The sequence below is a fragment of the Sminthopsis crassicaudata genome, chromosome 4, assembly GCF_048593235.1.
Source record: "Sminthopsis crassicaudata isolate SCR6 chromosome 4, ASM4859323v1, whole genome shotgun sequence".
NCBI classification, from domain to species: domain Eukaryota; kingdom Metazoa; phylum Chordata; class Mammalia; order Dasyuromorphia; family Dasyuridae; genus Sminthopsis; species Sminthopsis crassicaudata.
The window spans coordinates 290,475,443-290,488,256 of NC_133620.1; positions in this window are offsets into that span (position 1 = coordinate 290,475,443).

A 12,814-nucleotide genomic window follows, 5' to 3' on the forward strand; every position below is an offset into this window, starting at 1 on the left:
TAGAAAGGATAAATAAGGTATTGTATGGGCTTATAATATGAAAGTAAAGGTACCAGAAGTGATAATATGAAATAGATTTGGGAGAGCATAGTACATGGAACAACCATGACAAAATATCCATCATAGATGACAGAGATTTACCACTTATTTACTGTGAAAAAGCTCACGGCTCAAACCAAGCACAACTAAGCAAGACAGTGTCATAGGTAATTGAGCAGCTTGCTTTGGGGGAGACAGGCCTTTTAAGATCTCAGAGGGAGAAGGGGAAAATAAATGCAGGATCTAGGGAGTAAGAAGGTTGTATATTGAAATGTTGAAGCTATCTTAAAGACAGTCAGGGAAAAAGAGTTTCCATAAAGGCTGTATCAAATATACTAATCAAGACAGTCTCAGAGGTTGAAGATAGGATGGATGGATTAACAATGGACTGTGGCCTCTCATCATTTTTATGCAAAAAGAACAATGTGGGAGAACTGACTTGATATATTATTAATATATATGATTACTATGATTAATAATAAGCAATTCCTGAGAATAAGCTGATTTAGCATTCATATCACATTGTTAAGTTTCATTGCCACAACATTAAAAACAAAACAAAACAAAACAAAACAAGCCCTAACTTGTGATTAGTGAAATTTGTTTTGTGAGATAAAATTTCTTGGAAACATTTTGATGTTATTTTGAGTTTGATTATCTGAATTGTCAGTGAGTCAATAATACACCATTCAAGGGAAATGTCATGTATTCTTCCATATGTGTTTGATCTGAACTACAGGTGAATGTCTGTGCCTGGGAAAGTTGAGGGGACAATCTTGCACTGTTGATTGTAAGATCTTCTTTGCTCAGTTCACCATTATACTATTTCCTTTCTGAACAAGTATTCTCACCCCGTTAATTCTGAGCCTTAGCAGGATACCCTGTGAATAATGTGAATCTTTGCTGCACAAAAATAAAGGTTAACCCTGACTCTTACCTGGAATCAAACAGAGCTAAGGGAGATTTCCCCTCTTATGCTGTGCCAGGTTATTTTGTGCAATTGAAGGAAAATCTTGATATTAGCATAACCATGTCCCTCCTTTTTCCTTTCATAAAAAATTTCTATAACTAGGGCAGGTGAATTATAAAAGTTTTTTTTTTTTTTTTTTTTTTTAATATGATGGATCTTGTTGCAATAATTAAACTTGTCTGAGTTACTATAGTGGGATACAGATAAGAAAGGTCTTACTGATTTTAGTTTGTGAGTTTGTGGTCAACTTCCCATTCTAAACAACTGAGTAAATGACTTGTTAGGCTTATTCTTATTAATGATTATGCACTTATGTGTACCATCCACACAATATCAACTCTTTTTTAGATTGTGTGATTAGATAGCTAGATAAACAGACAGACAAATATAATTAAAGTGGGGATAGGATATTAAAATAAAGATGATAAGTTCTCAAAATTGGATTAAGGATTTTACATATAAAATTGGGTTGTTTATTTAATATTTTATTTTTTCCAATTACATATAAAAACAATTAAACATTTAAAAAAATGTTTGAGTTCCAAATTATCTCCGTCTTCACTCTTAATCCCTACATTGGGAAGGCAAGTAATTTTATATAGGCTATACATGTGCAATGCTGCACATGCACATGTTGCAAAATTTCCAAAATATTGTGAAAGAAAACACAAGACAAAAAACAAACAAGATAAATAAAAGTGTTTTGAGGGGGAGGATGGTTAAGTATGCTTCATTCAGATTCCATCAGTTGTTTTTTGTTTTTGTTTTTTTTTCCCCGGAAATAGATAGCATTTTTCATCATAAGTCTTTCAGAATTGTCTTACTCATTGTATTGCTAAAAAATAGCTTAGTCATTCACAGTTAATCATCATATAATATTGCTGTTACTCTATACAATATTCTCCTGGTTCTGCTTATTTCATTTTGCATCAATTCATGCAAATCCTTCCAGGTTTTTCTGAGAATTTCCTACTTGTCATTTTTTTATAGTACAATACATAGCACAATAGTTATAATACCACATCATTTCCAGTAACTACATTCCAAAGGAGATAACATTGTTTCTGAGGTCGGGTGGCCTGAGGTTTCTTGAAAAGTATTGGGTTCTTTATTGCTATTGGGGTTTCTATTGCATCATTCCCCAGTGCTGTACCACACCAGTACCAGAGATCTTTTCAGGGAGTTCTCAGTCAAAACTATTTTCATATTAATGCTAAGATACTTTAATTTCTAATACAATAAATATAGGTATAGCCCACATAAATTAAAGTTCTAGAATCCCATAGAACTTTCTTGGACTCAATTTTTAAAAGTATAAAGCCCTCTAAAGATCAAAGTATTTGAGAAGCACTGCTATATTCTCTTCTGTTGCTGAATCATTGCAGTTATGCCCAACTTTTTGTGACTCCATTTGGGCTTTTCTAGCATAGATACAGAGTGATTTGCTATTTCCTTCTCCAGTTGATTTTACAGATGAGGAACTGAAGCAAACAAGGTTAGGAAATTTGCCCAGGATCACATAGCTAGTAAGTGTCTAGAGCTGAATTTGAACTCAGGTCTTCCTGATTACAAGGTCAGTGCTCTATCTACCACATCAACTAGCTGCTACTACTATTCCTCTCCACTCTGATGAAATTCAGGCTCATATGAGTTCTTCCTCCCAAAGTAGCTGGAGAGCTGAAAGACTATGAAGAATCATGCTCCAAACCAAATCAAGGTACACATTTCAAGTCCAAGTTCAAGGTAAGCCTTGGGGGTGGAGGGGAGGCCATTCTCTTGATTGAGTCAGTCCTGGTTGGAGAGGAGGTTTCAGGACCTATGATCATGTAAAAACCCCACATAAGTCCTTCTGGGATGTCTTCATATCTCACTGATGTCTCATATTGAGCTTATAGCCCACTAAAATGCTCAGAACTTTTTCAGATAAGCTTCTTGGTTATAACTCCCTTACCTTGTGCTTGTGAAATTAATTTTAAGACTTTAACCTTTATTACAATTCAATTTCATCTTCTTAACCCTAGACCAATGTTAACCTGTTAAGATCTTTTTGGATTTCTGTCATCCAATGAATGTATTAACCATCTCTCTTAATTTTGTGCCATCTGCAAATTCAGCAAGAATGTTACCTATGTCTTTATAGAAGTTATTGATGAAAATGTTTTTTTTTATTTTTTTTTATTTTTTTTAATTGAATTTTTATTTTATTTTATAATTATAACTTTTTTTTTTGACAGTACATATGCATGGGTAATTTTTTACAACATTATCCCTTGCACTTACTTCTATTCAGATTTTTTCCCTTCTTCCCCCAACCCCCTCCCCCAGATGGCAGGCAGTCTTATACATGTTAAATATATTACAGTATATTCTAGATACAATATATGTGTGTAGAACTGAATTTCTTGTTGCACAGGAAGAATTGGAGTCAGAAGGTAAAAATAACAGTTTACACTCATTTCCCAGTGTTCCTTTTCTGGATGTAGCTGGTTCTGTCCATCATTAAACAATTGGAATTGGATTAGCTCTTCTCTATGTTGAAGATATCCACTTCCATCAGCATACATCCTCGTACAGTATCATTGTTGAAGTGTATAATGATCTTCTGGTTCTGCTCGTTTCACTTAGCAATTGATGAAAATGTTAAATGAAATCAATACCAGATTAGAGTTTAGTGATGCAATAATAATGTAGGTCCTGATATCAGAATTATAGAAATTTAAAATTAAAAGAAAGCTTGGTGATAGAAGCCTGTACTTGGCATCAAGATGACTTGCATTTATATCACACCTTAGGCCATTACTAGCTGTATGACCCTGGGTAAGTCATTTAATTTCTCCTTATTTACACATTTGTAAAAGAAGATGAACCTTGTAGTATTTTGTTATAAGGTTTAAATTAGACAATAATTTAGCAAAACTTCAAAGGAGAGAAAATGACCCAGAAACAGAGTATTTCCTCTTGTTGTAGTGCTTGGGGATACTAAGGTTTTCTAAAAGAGTGGTCTATGTAGTTAAGTTACAAAATAGTGCTTCAACCCCTGATCTGCTAGCTTAACTAGGGCTGTACAGAATGTTTAGAAGGACTAGCACTTCTGATGTGAAAGTTTTCTGAGCCCTTTTTAGGGCTCATCCATCTTAGGGCACTAAATTCTCACCTGTGGTTCCAAGAAGCTATGTAGAATGTACAGTGGCCATAGCCTAAAAGAACTATTTCAGAAGATGGGCTAAACTAGGTTAAGGGTAATGGACAGGTCTCAAACTCATTGATAAGTTAGGGGGATATTTACCCCAAACATATGAAGACTTCTGAAAGAATAGGTCGATGAGAACACTTTGTTACAATGACCATGAAGGCAGTTGAAGCAGGTACTGTGAAAAACTTAAGAGACTGGTCAGACATCAAAGACACCTGGGTCATCCATTGCATCCTAGATCATGGGCAGTCTTGACTTTTGCTCGAACACTGGACTTGGATGACTCAGGAAGAAAAAGTGAGCCTGAGAATTTTATGCAGGTCTGCTTCATTTAAATCTAACTGACACGCTAGTTAAGACATCACTCATACACACGATCCTGACCTCAACATTGTGATGTCATTGGTCCTCTCTGAAAATGAATTTCAGGTAATATCAGTTAGCTCAACAAACAGCATAGGACCCAAGCAAAACCTAGCCACCCCAAGTCATATTGTGAAACCCCACTCTTACTAAAATAACTGACAACTAGGCATGACAAAGAAACATCTAGGAAATCTGGCTATGGAGAAGGAGACGAGAGTAATGGAAACAGTAAAGAATCTCAGCTGTTTCCATAACTTAGTTATATTTCTAAGCCTCCATATCATGTGTATGTAAAACTGCAGGCATAATCACACTATCATAGGCATAAATTTAATGTAGATAAGCTCAGCTGGAGGGTCCTAGCTGAACTTATCATGTGTGTACCCAAGATAAACCCCTCACAGCCTTTCCCCTTATACACAATTACACTCTCCTAAAATCTATACGATTTAAAAATCTATACAATCCATGGCTTGTCCATTGGTCAGTCAGCCTTAGCCAGAGCAGACCAGCCAGCTTGGTCACTGATGCACACCTGACTGCTCAAGAGGAGGCAAAATCTAGCTTTGCTGCTGGCCTTAACAGGGTTATCCCATACCTGTCCTGTATAGTTTGTGGCTTTCTTTTCTCAGGACCAAACTGCATGAAAGGAGGTAGTAACCTGGCTTTGCTGGAAGCTTGATGGGACCTTCCCCCATCTCTGTAAGCTGATACGGCTCTGAAAGAACCCAACTTGATACTTCATCTTAGACATTTACAACTGCCATTATAATAAACATATCATGTGATGAGCATCACTCTTGACTAGACCCGAATCATTCACAGCATCAATATGTCATATTTGACAACGTAAATAGGAGTTATCTTACTTAGTTCCATAGCCCAGTCTTTCCTTTTAGTGTTTCAGCTGTGGGATATTGTTGATGTTTAGGAGGAATATCTCCATACAAGGACACTAAAATGAGATTACAGGGTGCAGTCAGATTTTTCTTGTACCACGTCCCCAGAATGAAGAAGTTAGCCACCAAAATGATGGGCTGCAGGTTGAGACTCCAAAAGCATATTGGGATTATGAGCCAGTGTCAAGGGTCATCCCAAAGAAATTTGTAAATAGAGTCTAATCGATAGTGATTTAGAGGAGTTTTTAAAAAATTAATTATAGTTTTTATTTACCAGATATGTGCATGGGTAATTTTACAGCATTGACAATTGACAAACCTTTTGTTCCAATTTTTCCCTTCTTTCCCCTCCCCACCAGGTGGCAGGTTGACCAATACATGTTAAATATGTTTAAATTATATATAAGTATAAATTAATTATATAAATTATATATAAGTATAAATTAAATACAATGTATGTATACATGTCCAAACTTTTGTTTTGCTGAACAAAAAGAATCAGACTTTGAAATAGTGTACAATTAGCCTGTGAAGGAAATCCAAAATGCAGGAGGACAAAAACAGAGGGATTGGGAATTCTATGTAGTGGTTCATACTCATCTCCCAGAGTTCTTTCGCTGGGTGTAGCTGGTTCAGTTCATTACTGCTCTATTGGAATTGATTTAGTTTATCTCATTGTTGAAGAGGGCCACATCCATAAGAATTGATAATCATATAGTATTGTTGTTGAAGTATATATTGATCTTGGTCCTGCTCATTTCACTCAGCATCAGTTCATGTAAGTCTCTCCAGGCCTTTCTGAAATAAACTGTTGGTTGTTTCTTACAGAACAATAATATTCCATAATATTCATATACCATAATTTATTCAGCCATTCTCTAATTGATGGGCATCCACTTAGTTTCCAGTTTCTGGCCACTACAAAGAGGGCTGCCACAAACATTCTTGCACATACAGGTCCCTTTCCCTTCTTTAAGATATCTTTGGTATATAAGCCCAGTAGTAACACTGCTGGGTCAAAGGGTATACATAGAGTTTGATAATTTTTTGAGCATAGTTCCAAATTAGAATAGTTTTTCTTATGACTATAGATGGATTTAATTTCATCGTCTGAAAATTGACTTGTATTCTTATAAATTTGACACAGTTCTTTATATATTTTTGATATAAAACTTTGATCGGAAATACTACAAAAACAATTTAAGAGTACAAAGGTAGGAAAAAATCTTTATTTCCTACCTTTGTACTCTTAAATTGTTTTTGTTACTTTTGTTTTTGCAACCCCTTTTTATTTTAATGTAATAAAAGTTGTCCATTTTACCTTTCATAATGTTCTCTAGTTCTTCTTTGGTTATAAATTCCTTCCTTCTCCAAAGATTTAATAAGTAAATTATTCCTTGTTCTCCTAATTTGTTTATGATATCATCCTTTATGTCCAAATCACATATCCATTTTGACCTTATTTTGGTATGAGATATAAGATGTAGGTTTCTACCAAGTGTCTAACATTATTTTTTAGTTTTCTCAGCAATTTTTGTCAAATAGTGAGTTTTTATTCCAGAAGCTGGAGTTTAGGTGTTCATCAAACACTAAATTATTTGATTATTGTGTCATGTGTATCTAATCTATAGCACAGATCCACCACTCAATTTCTTTTCCAGTACCAACTGATTTTGATGACTGTTGCTTTACAATATAGTTTTATGTTTGATACTGCTAAGCCATCATCCTTTGTATTTTTGTTCAGTACATCCCATAATATTCTTCATCTTTTCTTCTTCACTATGAATTTTGCTATTTTTTCTAGTCCTTCAAAATAATGTTTTGGCAATTTGATATGTGACTGAACAAATAGATCAATGTAAGTAAAATTGTCATTTTTATTATATTATCTTAGCCTAGCCATGAACAGTTAATATTTCTTCAGGTGTTTAGATCTGATTTTATTTATGTGAGAAATGTTTTGTAATTGTGTTCATATATTCTTGGGCAGATAGACCTCCCCAAGTATTTTATTTTGTTTACAGTAATTCTAAATGGAATTTCTCTTTCCATCTCTTGCTGATATGCTTTGTTAATGATATGTAGAAATGCTGATGAGTTGTTGTGTTTATTTTCTATCCTGCAACTTTGCTAAAGCTGTGAATTATTTTCAGTAGGTTTTTGGATGATTTTCTAGGATTCTCTGAGTGTATCCTCACATCATCTGCAAAGAGTGATAGTTTTATTTCCTCATTGCTTATTCTAATTCCTTTCACTTTCTTTTCTTATTACTAAACTCAACATTTCTAGTACAATGTTGAATAATTGTGGTGAAAATGGACATCCTTGTTTCACCCCTGATCTTATTGGGAATGCATCCAACTTCTATCCATTACAAAGTACTTTACATTACAAATAATTACAAATAAGTTTTAGATAGATACTGCTTATTGTTTTAAGGAAGCTCCCTTTGTCTCTATGTTCTCTAGTGTTTTTAATAGGAATGGGTGCTGTATTTTGATTTTTCATCATTTATTGAGATTATCATATGATTATGGTCAATGGTGTTTTCTGATATTGCTCTTCATTCCTGGTGTAAATCCCACTTGTATTATCCTGCTGATAAGTTGCTATAATCTCTTTGCTAATACTTTATTTAAAAATTTTGTATCAATATTCATTATGGAGATTAATCTGTAATTTTCTTTCTCTTTGGCTCTTCCTAGTTTAGATATTAGTACCTTATTTGGATCAGAAGGAATTTGGCAGATCTCCTTTACCTATCTTGCCAAATAGTTTACATAGTATTAGAATTAATTGTTCTTTAAATATTTGGTAAAATTCACTTGTGAACCCATCTGACCCTGCAGACTTTTTCTTAGGAAGTTCATTAATGATTTGTTCAATTTCTTTTTGTAAAATGGGATTAGTTAATTAATTTGTTTCCTCTTCTGTTAACCTGGGTAATTTATATTTTTGTAAATATTCATCCATTATAGCTACAAGTTTGTACAGGAAAAAGCAGGAAAGGGAAGTTATAAAACTTGATCTCATCAGTTTGGGCTCTAAGAGGGAATAATTTTTTTTTTCTTAGGAGAAATTTTATACCTTTAAATAGTTACATGAATGTATTATTGAAAGAGGAGATCAATGAATCAGTCATATCAGTAACAAAATTTAACAGAAAACATAAGATAATCTTAATAGATGCAGAAAAAGCCCTCGACAAAATACAACATCCATTCCTACTAAAACACCAGAGAGTGTAGGAATAAATGGAGTCTTCCCTACAATGATAAAAAGCATTTAGCCAAAACCATCAGCAAGCATTATTTTTTAAAATTAATTTTATAATTATAACATTTTTTGACAGTACATATGCATAGGTAATTTTTTACAACATTATCCCTTGTACTCCCTTCTGTTCCGGTTTTTCCCCTCCTTCCCTCCATCCCCTCCCTTAGACGTCAAGCATTTCCATGCATATTAAATATGTTATAGTATATCCTAAGTACAATATATATGTGCAGAACCGAATGTTGTTGTTATTATTGCAAAGGAAGAATTGGATTCGGAAGGTAAAAATAACCTGGGGAGAAAAGCAAAAAATGCTAACAGTTTACACTCATTTCCCACTGTTCCTTTTCTGGGTGTAGCTGATTCGTCCATCATTGATCAATTGGAACTGGATTAGCTCTTCTCTATGTTGAAGACATCCACTTCCATCAGAATACATCCTCATACAGTATCATTGTTGAAGTGTATAGTGATCTCCTAGTTCTGCTCGTTTCACTCAGCATCAGTTCATGTAAGTCTCTCCAAGCCTCTCTGTATTTATCCTGTTTGTCATTTCTTACAGAACAATAATATTCCGTAACATTCATATACCATAATTTACCCAACCATTCTCCAATTGATGGGCATCCGTCCATTTTCCAGTTTCTAGCCACTACAAAAAAGGGCTGCCACAAACATTTTGGCACATACAGGTCCCTTTCCTTTCTTTAGTATTTCCTTGGGATATAAGCCCAGTAGTAGTATGGCTGGGTCAAAGGGTATGCACATTTTGATAACTTTTGGGGCATAATTCCAGATTGCTCTCCAGAATGGTTGGATTCTTTCACAACTCCACCAACAATGCATCAGTGTCCCAGTTTTCCCACATCCCCTCCAACATTCATCATTATTTGTTCTTATCATCTTAGCCAATCTGACAGGTATCTCAGAGTTGTCTTAATTTGCATTTCTCTGATCAATAATGATTTGGAACACTCTTTCATATGAGTGGAAATAGTTTCAATTTCATCATCTGAAAATTGTCTGTTCATATCCCTTGACTATTTATCAATTGGAGAATGGCTTGATTTCTTATAAATTAAAGTCATTTCTCTGTATATTTTGGAGATGAGGCCTTTATCAGAACCTTTAACTTTAAAAATGTTTTCCCAATTTGTTACTTCCCTTCTAATCTTGTTTGCATTAGTTTTATTTGTACAAAAGCTTTTTAATTTGATGTAATAAAAATTTTCTATTTTGTGATCAATAATGATCTCTAGTTCTCCTTTGGTCACAGATTCCTTCCTCCTCCACAAGTCTGAGAGGTAAACTATCCTATGTTCCTCTAATTTATTTATGATCTCGTTCTTTATGCCTAAATCATGGACCCATTTTGATCTTATCTTAGTATGTGGTGTTAAATGTGGGTACATACCTAGTTTCTGCCATTTAGAGGGAATAACTTAATCATTCAGTTGGGTATAGAAATTTATCTAAGCCTATAAAGTAGGAGGAAGAAGAGGAAAAGAAAAGGGAGGGACAAGATTGAAGAGAGGGCAGCAACACTAGGGGGAAAAACATCACTAAGAGAAGGGGAGAGGCTTGAAAGGAGATAAGGTAAAGGGTGGAGTGGGTAAAAAAAAAACACTAGTAAAAGAAGGAGAAGGGAAAATAGGAAATAAGATAGTGGGTGGAATGAGTAAACAAAAATACAAGATTGAGGACAGAGTGGAAAGAGAACAAAATAATATACAGGGGAAGAAATAGAATGGAGGGAAATACAGAGCTGGTAATCATAATTGTGAATGTGAATGGGATAAACTGTCCCATAAAAAGGAAGCTAATAACAAAGTAAATTAAAAACAGAATCCTACAATGTTTTCTTTACAAGAAATACCAATTTGATACAGAGAGACATACAGAGTAAAGGTAAAAGGCTAACAGAATTTATTATGTTTCAGCTAAAATTAAAAAAATAAAAGCATGGGTAGCAATTCTGATCTCAGATAAAGCAAATGTAAAAATAGATCTTATTAAAAGATATAGGAAAGGAAAGTACATCTTGATAAAGGGTACCTTTAATAGTAATGATAGTAAATAGTAATGATACTAAATGTGTATGTACCAAGTGGAAGAACAGGCAAATTCCTAGAGAAGATTTTAAGTTAGTTACAGGAAGAAATAGACAGCAAACTATTCTGTTGGGGGACCACAATCTTCCCTTCTCAGACTCAGACAAATCTAACCACAAAATAAATGAGAAAGAAACTAGGGAAGTTAATAAGATCCTAGAAAACCTAGATATGATATATCTCTGGAGAAAGTTGAATACAGACAGAAAGGAATAAACATTTTTCTCAGCAGTACATAGCAGCTACACAAAAACTGACCATTTATTAGAGTATAAAAATCTCACAATCAAATGCAGAATGGCAGAAACAGTAAATATTTCCTTTGCAGAACACAATATAATAAAAATTATATTCAATAAAGGGATAGGAAAAGATAGACTAAAAACCAATTGGAAATTAAATAATATAATTCTAAAGAATGAATTAGTCAAACAAATCACAAAAATAATTCATATTTTTATTCAAGAGAATGAGACAACATACCAAAATCTATGAGATACAGCCAAAGCAGTTTTTAGGGGAAATTTATATCTCTAAATAGCTACATGAATAAAACAGAAAAAGAGGAGATTAATAAATTAGGCATGAAAATAAAAAAGCTAGAAAAAGAACAAATCTAAACTCCCCAATGAAATACCAAATTAGAAATTTTGAAATTCACAACTCCAATCCAACATTTATCATTATCCTTTCCTGTCACCTTAGCCAATCTGAGAGCTACGCATTGGTACTTCAGAATCATCTTCATTTGCATTTCTCTAATCAATAATTATTTAGAGCATTTTTTTAATGACTAGAAATGGCTTTAATTTGTTTATCTGAAAATAGTCTGTTCATATCCTTTGACCATTTAATCAATTGGAGAATTGGCTTGTATTCTAATAAATTTGAGTAAATTTTCTATATAAGAAATCATTTACTGATAATGAATCATAATTTCACAATCTCCACATTCAGTTAGACAACTCCATATGGGGTTGTTACCCACAGTTTAAGAACTTTGATATAGAAGTCTGTCGTCCTCCTTCTTTACTTTCTGTGGGCAGGGGTATGCTGGTATAACTTCAACCATTATATTCTTGAAAGAAACATTTTAATATTAATTATCATTATCAACATTTCTCCATCATTTTCTGAAGTCTAGACAATCAGCAAAACAATAAATGAAATCTTGATTTGTAGAATATTTTGGGCTACACTGAAAATTTAGTTTTCACTCAAGCTAGCCATCATGACCTTATTTTTCTCTCTCAGAGGTCTCTATGTGACTTTGGTTATTATCTCTGTGTAGATGATTCCAGAATTTATGACCAGTGTCACAGAAAGAGTGCTGGTTTGGGGGGTGAAAAAATTGGGCTTGAGTCCCAGCTCTGATACTTTCTAGCTATGTAACATTTAGTAATTCTTGGTCTGAGTTTCTCCAACCATTAAACTAGACATTTGGACCCTAAGTGATTTTTAAGGTTGGAGCTATGAACTGATCCAACCATTCTAGAGAACAATTTGGAACTATGCCTAAAGGGCTATCAAACTGTGCATACCCTTTGATCAGTCTCCCATTTTTTATGATCTCCCAAAGAGATCTTAATAAATTATAGTATCTGAATGTAATGGAATGTTATCGTTTTATAAGAAATGATCATCAGGATGATTTCAGAAAGGCCTTGAGAGACTTGTATGAACTGATGCTAAGCAAAGTGAATAGAACCGAGAGAACATTGTACCCAGCAACAAGAAGATTATACAATGACCAGTTCTGATGGACATAATTCTTTACAACAATAAAGTGATTCAGACCAATTTCAACAAATTTAGCAATCCTACAATATGCTTTATGTTTAATGAAATTTCATTAGCCTTCCAGAAGATTGCAATAATAGTAACAATGGATAGTCAAATTGTTGGATCCTACTTTAAGTCATTTTGTTAATGCACAGTGTGAGTCTTTTATGATTAG